Raw genomic sequence first — 12427 nt, forward strand, 5'->3', positions numbered from 1 at the left:
GGGCCTGTCCCAAGACAGAGTTAGATTATTCTAACAAATTGATTTATAATTAATCATATCTTGCCTGTATGCTATTAAAATAATTATAACTGACTGTCTTACAATAATTTAGAGACGCGGTGTCAGTGAAAAGTAGTAATTGATTAAAAGATGAAACACTAATTTAATTTTTATTTGGAGTCAGTGTCAAAGTTAAACGAAATATGAAAAAGCAAAAACAGCCTCAATGTTAATATGATGACTATTATTGGACAAATACTTACAGAACTGCGTTCAATGATCATGTTTGGAATAGTCAATGCTATGTACAACACTGTAAAATTTTGTTTTCATGTAACGAATGCGTAGTATGATGTCCGTATTACAAAGAATAAATAATATACATGGAATAACGATGTACATATTTTGCTTTACTCAGTTTAATGAAATATTCATCTAAATTACGAAAAAATATCGTCGTTTTATAAAAACCACATGTAAAAGGTTAGCACTGCATGAAAATCAGTACATCCGGTAAAACTAATTGTAAAACTTGTCAACAAACCTGAAAAATTCTGGATTCTTGAAAACTCGAACTCTTGATCTCTCGAAGTTTTTCCTCAGTCCCGCGGACTTTGAGGTATCAAGAGTTACCTGTATATATATATATATATATATATATATATATATATATATATTAAGGGTGTCAATCTTATTTGGACAGCTTAGTCAAATAGTCGGAAGCTTTATAGTCAAACAATAGTTGAATATTTGTTGAAATTTAAATTAATTTTGCATGTCATTTTCTCTATTTGTCTTTTACAGACTACTTGCACAATATTAAATCTATGCTATCACCATTACACAACAAATGATTTACCCAGTATAATAAATACATGTATATGTATTTAATGTATTTGATTTCAAATATAATATTTACTGCACATTACATCTAAATGCAGGTCATTTGTCTTTTCTTTTCATAATATTAGTACATGTACCCGTTATTGATCCATTACCTGAAATGATTTGAATGTGTCTTGTCAGTGACCCATGACTGGTTAACAGTTAAAGCATATCTCTTATAAAAACAGAGAGAGCTTGCAATAAATTTTGCATATGGGGTGTATATCTCTCAGTTGATTCGATACGCAAGAGCATGCTTTATGTATGAACAATTTCTAAAACGAGGTAAGTTATTGACAAACAAGTTGATGAAACAAGAATATCAACGGTCTCGTTTAAAGTCATCATTTCTTAAGTTCTATGGTCGATACAATAGCTTTGTCAGCAAATACAATCTATCATTAAGTCATATGCTGACTGACATTTTTCATCCTAATTGTTAGGCCATTATATACACACTGAATTGTCGATGGATATTTATGTTATTTACCAGTCATGAAAAGGAGCACATGGCGGGTGTGACAGGTCGACAGGGGATGTTCACTCCTCCATGGCAACTGATCCCACTTCTGATGTTTTTGGAGGTCCGTGTTTGCTCTGCTCCCGATTTGTATTGTTTTAATGAACTTTGAGCTGAAATATTGTTATCTCCATATTTCATATATCAAACAATCAATATAAGCATAAAATGACTACTTAAGGAATCACTGTCTAGTTAGTAGAATATGCCAGGGACATCAACAATAGTTGGAAACGTGGGATAATTTGCATAACAGGCGAAGCCTGAAATTGAAGTTCTGAAATTGAGAGTGTTACTTAATAAATACGTAAAATACTTTGAAAAGGTCACACATATTTCAGTTTGAGCCCAATTACTTGAAATTTAAACTGATAAAATGTGAATTCTATTTAAACCATAATTGGACACCAGATTGTCTATGTTTAGTAACTAATTAAAATAACTTTATTTTTATTTTAGGTATTCTGGTGGAATACCAGCTGGAACTGTAATCTACTCCACTGCTGAATCCGTTGTAATAAGCTTTTTCTCAGATAGCATTATTTCTTCTCGAGGATTTCACCTTCAGTTTGAAGCTTTGGCACGTCCAAAAATACGTAAGATACTTAAAATAATATTTCTTAAGACAATTGATGTATTGTACTGTAAGGCCAATTTTCAGCCCTTTTCATGGACAAGAGTTTTTCTTTTTCCTTAACATTTCCAATGTTTTACTGAGTATAAAAATAAGATGTTTGACTGATCATCGAGATATTGGACTCTCAGTGAGATGCTGAAAGCTCAAGTGAGCTTTTCTTGCCACATTTTATCCAGCGTCCATCTGTCTTTTCATCTGTAAACTTTTCACATTTTCGACTTCTCCTCAAGAACCAATGGTCCACTTTCAACGAAACTTGACACAAAGCATCCTTGGGAAAAAGGGATTTAAATTTGTGCAAATAAAGGGCCACATACCTACAAGGAGATAATTAAGAATTATTGAAAATTTATTGGCATCTTTTAAAAATATTCTTCTCAAGAACCACTGAGCCAGAAAAGTTTCAACGTAATATGAAAGCTTCCTTATATAGTGTAGATTCAAGTGTGTTCAAATCATAACCTCCAAGGGTATGGTAGGGCCACGATAGGCAATCAGAGTTTTACATTGGAATATATAGGAAAAAATCTTTAAAAATCTTCTTCTCAAGAACCATTAGGCAAGAAGTGAAATTTATATAAAAGTTTTATTACGTAGTGAAGATTCGAAATTATTCAGATCATGACTCCTCACGGGTAGGGTGGAGCCACAATAGGCATATCAAAGTTCTACCTAGGAATATATAAGAAAAAGTCATTTAAATCTTCCTCTCAAGAACCACTGGGCAAGAAAAGATAAAACTTATATGAAAACTTCTTTACATATTGTAGATTCAGTTTGTTTATATTATGACCCCTGGGGGTAAGTGGGGTCACAATGAGTGATCAAATTTTACATAGGATTATATAGGAAAAAATCTTTAAAAATCTTTTCAACAAGAACAGCAAAGGCATGATAATTAGTCATATTGATATGGAAGCATTCTCAGATAGTGATGATGAATGGATGAATGGGGGGGATCTTCTTTGTAAGAGCCATCTGGCCATAAGTGTTGAAGCTTAAGTGAATGCCTTATTACATAGTGTAGATTCAGAATTTGTTCAAATCACGACTCGGAGGGTAGAGTGGAGAAATCAAAATTTTACATAAGGAATATATAAGAAAAAAATCTTTAAAAATCTTCCTCTAAAGAACAGCAAAGGTATGAACAGTTATATTTATATGAAAGCATGGGAATGTAGTGTAGATTCAATTTTGTTCAAGTCATGACCCCTGGGGGATAGGGTGGGGTCACATTAGGCAAACAGATTTACATAGAATATATAGGGGGAAATCTGGTGATGAAGAACAGTAGGGTCACAGTGACTCATGTGAGCATTGTGGCCCATGGAGTTCTTTTTTTTTTAATTATGGAAATATAAGTCTAATGAACAGCAGGGTTTAAGTTACTCAGGTGAGCATTGTGGTCTATGGGCCTCTTGTTTAAAATTCATGAATTTATATGGATTTAAGAGAGAATCTAGGAGTAGGAGAACATGATTTTTTAGCATACATAGTTTGGGGAGCTTAGACTATATTTTCTGTGAGGCATTGGCACCCCTAGTTCAGGTTTTTGGAGCAGATTTACTTCCAAGTAACTTATGCCCTGATCAGAAATGCATGCATGTAGCGTGTTTAATTGTACCAGTCAGGTTTCAGATGCAGCTTTTTTATCCAAAATTTTCAAGGGAAAAAAAAAGCCAAATTATTGTTTTTGCAGCAGATTAAAGTTTTTGAGGCATGTCAAAGTTGAAGGAGAGGGCTCATTCCCTAACTAAACAAGAATGCATGTGATGCCTGCTTTATAGCATCATTAAAAATGTCAATAGATTTAAGAGTGCTCAACTATTTGCTATTATAGCTATATTTATATTATAGCTATTGTATTATTGTCCATGCATTTGCCTGGAAAGAAAACATCCACAGATAGAAAGACTTCTAGAGAATATGGCAATTATCAATCATATAAAATGTGACAAATAAAAATATGATTCTAAATATTATAAAATGATTAATGAAATTGAAATTACATGTATTAGAAATAATTATTTATCATTTTATTCATACATGTTTAATCTAAAAATCTCCCAGATTTGTGACAGGAGATTTTAGTCTATCTTTACTGTAGTTTCAAGTGCAATCCATTTTAGTTTACCTATCCCTTGGTCGCCTGCATGGTGCAGTGGTTAGAGCGTTTGCTCTAGAGTCGCGATCCTTATGTTGAGGATTCAAATCCCACTTTGGGATGTGGAGACTAATCATTTGGATGAGACCATATAAACTGAGGCCCCGTGTTGCAATAGGTGCTGGCACAAAAAAGATTCCTCACTGCTCAATGTTCACGAGTGCCATTTTCAGTCCTCCACAAACAATGTACATACTAAATAGCACAGACTTACCTTCTACTGTCAAGAATATTGCTCTATGAACTATTTTGAAAGTAGTTCAAAGGTCATGAGATAGGTAAACCTTAGTTTTTACAAACGCCATTGTCCCAAGCTATATGTGCAAAATCCATACCTCATACAATTCTCAAGATACAAGTGTGACAGACAGACAAACAAGTGCCAGACAAAGTGATCCCTAAGTGTGGTTCTGCTGTGCATGAAACAAAAACTTTAAGCCCTATAGTGACATAACTTGCATAGAAGATGCATCCAGGGATGAACACTACCAGACTTGCTTCAGATGCTAAATCTGACTTTGGGTTAAAATTTTTGGAATACATCCATTCCTATGTAACTATACACCCTACCTGGATCAAGTTTGTATGAAAAATGAATGCACACTACCAGACTTGAATCAAATACTAGTTCTTACCTTGAAGTTCATTTTCTGAATGAGTGATCAGAAAAGCCAAAATCAGGGGTCATTTACATTGTGCATATACACAGGAGATAAAAAAAAATCTTTAAAAATTATCCTATCCAGAACTACAGGCCTGTGTTAGTCATGATGGTATTGAAGCATCCACATATTGTTTTGTGAACTCAAGTTCATTCATTGGGGCTAGGATGGGGCCAAATAGTAGAGTTGGGTATTGTGGGTGAAAACCATATTGCGATATATTGCAATATTTTACTTTGAATATTGCAATACATGTATATTGCGATATATTGTAAATTAATTATCATTAATAAATTTGAGCAGAAACTTTGAAATGCTATCAAGTTGAAAGACTATTTGAATTATCTTTAACAGTGTTTAAGTCTTAAGAAGGAAAATAACACTTTACTTTTAATCAAATAACAGGTAAAATAATGAAACAAAAATGAACTCGAGTCTCTCTTGGAGTATTTTCACATTGAAATAAAAATGAAGTACATGTACATATACATGTAGGTTTTAACATTTTATCTCAGTCTTCTTTTTTTTTTATTTTTTGGGGAAGGGGGGGGGGGGGGGGGTTGTAGTTGTGAAGTAGCATAAAATGTCACTTAAAAATTAAAACAATGCATATTATATGAAATTTTTATCATGGTCACAGAATAAAATTAAAGAAAAAGGTTGTACGGTGTGACCTATTTTCGTGCGTTTTGGTATATTAGTCTAACCCGACCTCATTTCATATAAAGACTGTCCTTTATCTACTGTTTTAATATAAATGTTCCTGGTATAGCATGAAGGTGTTTAAAATGGCATGAAAGTTATTAAATAATAATTACTGCAACACTGCATCAAGTGAAAACATCGATGGCCATTTACTTGTAATATGTACACATATTGAACTTAATATTTCATCACGACGTCGATCGTGTGGAATCCACGTGAGATTTTGAGAACCACGGTAAACATGGTATATACCCAGTAAAAAATGGGTTTTTATATATTTTCCTTCTTATTAATTTTATTTTAAAGTCTTATTAATTTTATTTTAAAGTAAGATAATGAAAATTACAACAGTGAAAGAAAAGCTCTCTCTCTCTCTCCTCTCTCTCAAAGCTGACGAAGTATTAAGCCCAGTCACCACTGCATTGGTCAGTGATTTTTTTTGTTCACATTGGTTCTTTAACGAAATTGAAAATGCCTGATGAAATTACAAGTATTATTTCAGCAGTTTGTACAATGAAGGAAGTTTTTTATATATTTTTATAAACATCGTGAAATACCGGTATTTGATTTTCATATCGCGATATATTATCGTGGTGGGTAATACCGCAATATACCGATATACCGGTAATATTCTACACCCCTACCAAACAGTGGGTCAAATTTTTTTCATAGGATTTTCTGGAAATCTATTTGTTTGAATGTTAGTACACTTATCAAAATTTGTAGGGGTTATATTTAAATTTTTCAGCATGCACGTACTATCAGATTCCCTGTCCAGCTGATGGACGTTGCATCTATAGGTATCAGCTGTGTGATGGCCGATTGAATTGTCCCAGTGGATTTGACGAGCAGTACTGCTCTTCAGGTTGGTCTGAAATCTATCTTGTCATGTTTGACCATTGTATTATAACTACAAATGAGTAATAATATTTACATCCATTGAATGTTTTTTTCCTGTATTTCTTATGAAAACTGCTGTATATCTAATGGATTAAAAACAAATTACTTGTTAACTAGTTAACTGTTATACACCTGTGAAAGAAGTTTAGGGGTAATCTGGAATGGTCATGTGGGTTAATCCATGTCTGTAGGCATTTTTTGTTCAAAGATGATCTCTGAAAGACTGAAACTACTTGCTTTTATTTTTTTTAACTTTTTAGAACTAATACATACCATTTGAAATAGTACACATAGTATTTTCAGATGAATTGATTTGTCAGAAGTTAAAAAAGTTATGACTCTTGTAAGATTTCATTTTACTGTAATATGCATATGAGTCAAACCTTTGGGAATTAAATTTTCCTCCTACACTTGATGCCCAACTAATAAGCTAGTCTTGAAAATACTTTTTTATGCCCCACCGTGAATATGGCCGGGGCATATAGAATTTGTTATGTCTGTCTTCTGTCCTTCCGTCTGTCCTTCCACTGCGCTTTGCATTTAGCTCAGTTTCAAAGAAACTATTCATGATATTTTTATCAAACTTCATATGCTGATAGATATTCATGAGAGCTATTCATTTACATCAACATTTTTTGACCTTGACCTTTCCTTTGACCTCACTTTTCTTTAATTAGTGTTTATCTCAGTTTTAAAGATACCATTCAAGATAGTGTAATCAAACTTCATGTGCTGATACATACTGATGTTAGCTTTTCAACTGCATCAACATTTTATGACCTCGACCTTACCTTTGACCTTGACGTCACTTTTTTAAAATTAGTGTTTAGCTCAGTTTTAAATAAACCATTCAAGTTATTTTTATCAAACTCAATATGCTGATATATATCAGTCAGAGCTATTCTACTGCATCAAAAACTTTTGACCTTGCACTTTCCTGTGACCTTGACCTCACTTTTCTTTAATTTGCATTTTACTTAGTTTTAAAGAAATCATTTAAGATATTTTTATGTAGGCTTATGCACTTATACATGGTTTGGTGAGATTTTTATCATCTATATCCAAATTTTTAGATTTCAATTTCAATTAGAAACAAAATAAAGCAATAAACAGGCAAAGAGAGCATTTTATTATTCAATAAAAACATCCCAACCTAATTTTCTTCAAGTTAACATTTGAGAAATTTTACTTTGAATATCTTAAGTATTGCATTTTACTGTATGTGTACTTAAAAAAGCAGGTTTCATACTTAAGCGGCTTTGGCACAGACATCGATGTGCTAATTCATGAATACCGCTAAAAAAATCATTTGAATATACAATACACGGCACGGACATGTGTAGCGCTAATTCATGATTACGCCAGCAACTCGATACCTAGTGATTGTGCTTAATTTTGAGTATGCCAATTTATGTTCATGCACGTACTGTATTTTACATTCTTCTACAGTATAGAAGAAGTTACCCAAGAACTTTTCTTGCTCTATTTATGTGAAAAAAAAAAAATCTTTAATTTTCTTTAAGTTTTCACCTGTAATAATTATCTCAGTATCCAGATAGTGTTTGGTTAATAGTTCTTGTTTAAACATTGTTCTAAATGATCAAAAATTTAACCAAAACAATTTGGGATGGTGACTTTATAACAAAATGACAAAAAACCCTGAAGTCTACTTGTTTGTTTTTTGTAATGAGTACTGAACAATTTCTTTTTCAATCCTTGAATGAGTTACTCTTACTATGTAACAGGAAGTACAATGGAACCCTACAATACTACAATGTCATCACCGTGGAACATTACAACATGGCAACCATACAACAACTTAACAACAGCTAGTCCACCATACAATAACTTAACAACAACTAGTTCAGTGAACTTCACGTTCCCCACTTCTCCTCCTCGAGTTAACATCTCTGACATAGGTAAGTATGTTGTTATACTAGAGTAAGTGAATTGTATTCTAATTTCCTGTCTCTGATGTGAGTTATGTGGAGTATGAGAGGGGTCTATACATCAACCTGATTCCAAAAGCCAATGTTCAAATGACCCTTGGATTTTTTTCACTCATAATTTTCTTCATAATCTATTAATGGCTATTTACCTGACAGTGATTTCTTTGAGTGACTGACATAAACCCTCTATTCTAGACATGAACTGCATGAAAAATGACTGGTTATCTTCCAATAAGGCTGAAATAAGAGGCTACATCAAAGCCTGTGTCAGACTGGATTAAAATTCAAAAGACATTTTCAAAAATTTATGTGATTTGTATGGTAACAATTGGCAAGCCTCATGAATACATACCAGTTCATGGGATAAAGCAAATATAAAATTACATACATGTGATAAGTCAAAGACCACAAAACTGTACAGGAGCCATAAAAAAACTGGAATTTGGGTGAAAAAACTGTACACTGCGTATCAAAAAACTGTACAAAAAAAAGGTATAAAATATCGCTTAAGAGGCAGTCCACCAAAAAACCAGGCAATGGGTGGCACATCGCATGTCATGGATTTTAATTATTTTTTGCATGTAGACTTATTAAAGCAAATGTTTACACATGGCAACATCAAAATTTTTTTAGTGTTCCTCTAGTCCTATTTTTGGTAAGTGCTTAATTTTAAGTGCAAAAAGGTCAACATGTTGGTTTAAAATTTACTACGTTTTTGTTTTGTTTTATTTGAAACAGATACTCAAAAACTGGATATGTCAATTAATATTATTTATAGTATAAACCCTTATCTTTTACAATATCAATGAATAAGACACCAATTTATATTTCTTTAGAAAAAATAAGGTGGTCTAAACTTGAGTAAAGCAAGTGACTTAATGAATTCACTATCCAATTTTCATTACGTTCTAAAATCCAATACATTTAAATGTCAAAACTTTCTCCTCGTGTAATTATGAATACAAAGTACTAATTGTTGAATCAATTTAAAAAATTGGTGGGAACAGGTATATTGAGAGAAATAAGAGGCGTCAAATTATCTACTTTTTATAAATTTATCCAATTTAAACCGATCCCGACCGGAATTATATAAAGAAGAAAGCTACTGTGATTTCATCATGAAATTTGGTTGTTTTGCTTAAATATGGTTTACAAATTACTTAGTTTATTTTTAAACATGTTTTCTAGGTGGTAGTTACCATTAATTTGATTACATAATCATTTTGCATTAATTTCGATCGGGATCGGTTTTATTTCAATTGGGATTGGTTTCTATATTAAAAATTAAAAATATTTTCTAAAATCGGCTCTTCGTTGTATCTTATCACAAGAATATGTCTGTATTTTATTTCTTTTCTGTGAGTTACATGTTTTTTGATGATTTTATCCATAGATTACATATATCTTACTAACTAAATGTTTTTCAGGTCATGAAGATCTTTTTAATTACTTGTAAAACATCTGATTGATTTCTTGATACACACCTATTTAATAAGATATTTATTTCATATAACAATTAAAAGCAAACTTTAAGCTTTATAAAATATCTCATTTCCAAGAAAAATATTTGTTTAAATTATTTGAAATAAAAAGAAAATCTAAAAAAAATATATATATAGTCCTGCAGTGGCGAAATTATACATGCACGTACTTTAATCCAGCAAGTATTTTTTATGTGTACGTCCTCGGCTTCAATCCAATTTTTTTCATCCATTCATCATATTAAGGAATATTTTCCTGCTCTAAGAATTTAATTTGAAATAAATAAGAAAAAAATCCTGTACACTTACATACATATAATCATGATCATAGAGCCCAGAAATGATCGCACGAAAAAAAAAAAAACGGGGGGGGGGGGGGGGGGGGGGGGGGGAGTCGTCTGGGCGGCATCCATTTTGTAACTGGTTTGATAATAATAAGATATTTTGGAAAAATTACCAACCTACTGACTTATTTTAACTCCATATAAAGTATAAGGGTATGTGGAGCAATTGTCAAATTTTAAAAACGAAAATAAAAAAATATATGTTCCGCTGAATCATCTGCCGTTTTAGTGTCAGCTTGAAGTGGGGCATCCAGCAGTAGTATTGGCAACATTTTCCTCATTAAGGAGTAAATTTATAGATTTCTATAACTTTTTTTCTATATCAGTTTTTACATTTTTAAAAAAATTAAAGTCTAAACAGAATCTGAACCACCGACACTAACAGTAAACAACCATTGCTAATTAGTGAAGTGGGATGTGACGAGTACTTCCGTTCTTACAACTGTTAAAACTTACTCTGTCCGACAGTCGATCGTGAGCAATCGTATAATGCTGACTGCATATTTGATATTACTAATGAGTTAACATATTCAAGTATTAACAACACTTCATGAAGTGCACATCTCGACTTCGCTGAATTTAATGTTGCGTAAGTCTGGAATATTCATCATTACTGAATAATAAGAAATAATTCTTAATCTTTTCACATCCCAGTTTTATCAGAAATGTTCATAATAAATTACACTAGAAAAATTATTTTTAGGAATTTTAAAATACCAGTATATGCATGTGCTATTACCTCATTTAAAAAAAATAAAACAATTTAATCTTATTATGATTACTGTAAAGACGTTTTGTACATGTATAAAATTAAAACATCTTTAGCTGAGGCACCGCCCGTGAATAAAATATATTCTGGATCACAATATTATTTAAATTAATGCACTCGGAAAAGTAATTGGACAGAAAAGATAAATTATTTAACTTAACTTTTTAAAAATCTTTTTCTTTGCACGTTTACATAAATTTACCAACTTCCGTGGAATATTTGCAACTAATTGTGATGCAATATTAGATAGGTATTTGATGTCACTGATACATCAATGGAAACGTGGATTCAACCTGAATAATAAAGCAAATTTTAAACTAAATATTATGTTTGGAGGTGAAAATTTATTCCCTTTTTGAAAATAAACCAATTAATTTTGGTTGAATGATATTCTTCAGCGTATCAGTTCTAAATATCTCACAGGGGTTCTGATAGTAAGATGTTTAGCCGATTTCCCGATGCTACGGGAGATAACTCTTGCATCACAGAATTTCATAAAAATGACTGTCTATTTTGCAAGAAAACTACTATTGAAAATATTTTTCCCACTGATTTTATTTTTTAAATTGAAAGATGAAATATTTCTTGATTTAGTTTGGAGTGTCTTATAGATCTGTTGAAAATGTATTAGAATTTACAGTTCTTTGTTTCCGACCTACATTCAATGGATTATATAGGGGATTCAAAAACACAAAACAAAACGATATTTTAGTAAATAAGCTATTTTCAAACAAATCTTTATTTACATTATTCCATATGGACTACATTAATATCATTTTCAATAAAATATCAAATATTCGTCACATTCAATGTGCCGCCTATTAAGAGCCATTCTCTGTAACGACTTGAACTTTTATATAGGAGCTGTGGCACGCATAGTCTCAGAATTTCTCCAAACTATCTACGATAAAAGTCTTTGATACCGTAAACTCAAATCAGGCAGAAATTGGTTGCTACGTGTCATGGTTACCATGGCAACATGTCTTAAAGTTTGAAAAATGGCATTTTTCAACATGTTCAGAGTCCCCCAGTTAACGTTTGCAGCAAAGCAAACAAGTGGCAATGATTGTTTCTGAAAGTTGAAGGCCTGATGTCTTAAATGCATGATAAACATGTTTGGTAAATCAACTATTAAATACGTTACTATGGAAACAAAGTATTCAAAAGTAATAATTTTTCTCATCTAAGTTTATATAATCATACACTTAAGAATAAAAAAAAATTTAGGTTGAAATGCAAGCAAATAATAGACAAAAGATCCTTGTAACATATACCAAGGAAGAAATATGATATTTCTTATAGGTTGGCAATGGTTGCATGGTTTTAATACCAAGAGGAGATTTTACATTTACTCTCTTAGTGTATAAATCTAATCCTATCTTTTTAAAAAGCATATTTCTATATAACTAAT

The sequence above is a fragment of the Saccostrea echinata genome, unplaced genomic scaffold, assembly GCF_033153115.1.
Source record: "Saccostrea echinata isolate AGI-Se365-2 ecotype Australia unplaced genomic scaffold, CSIRO_AGI_Sech_v1 ptg000020l, whole genome shotgun sequence".
In the NCBI taxonomy this organism is placed as follows: Eukaryota; Metazoa; Mollusca; class Bivalvia; order Ostreida; family Ostreidae; genus Saccostrea; species Saccostrea echinata.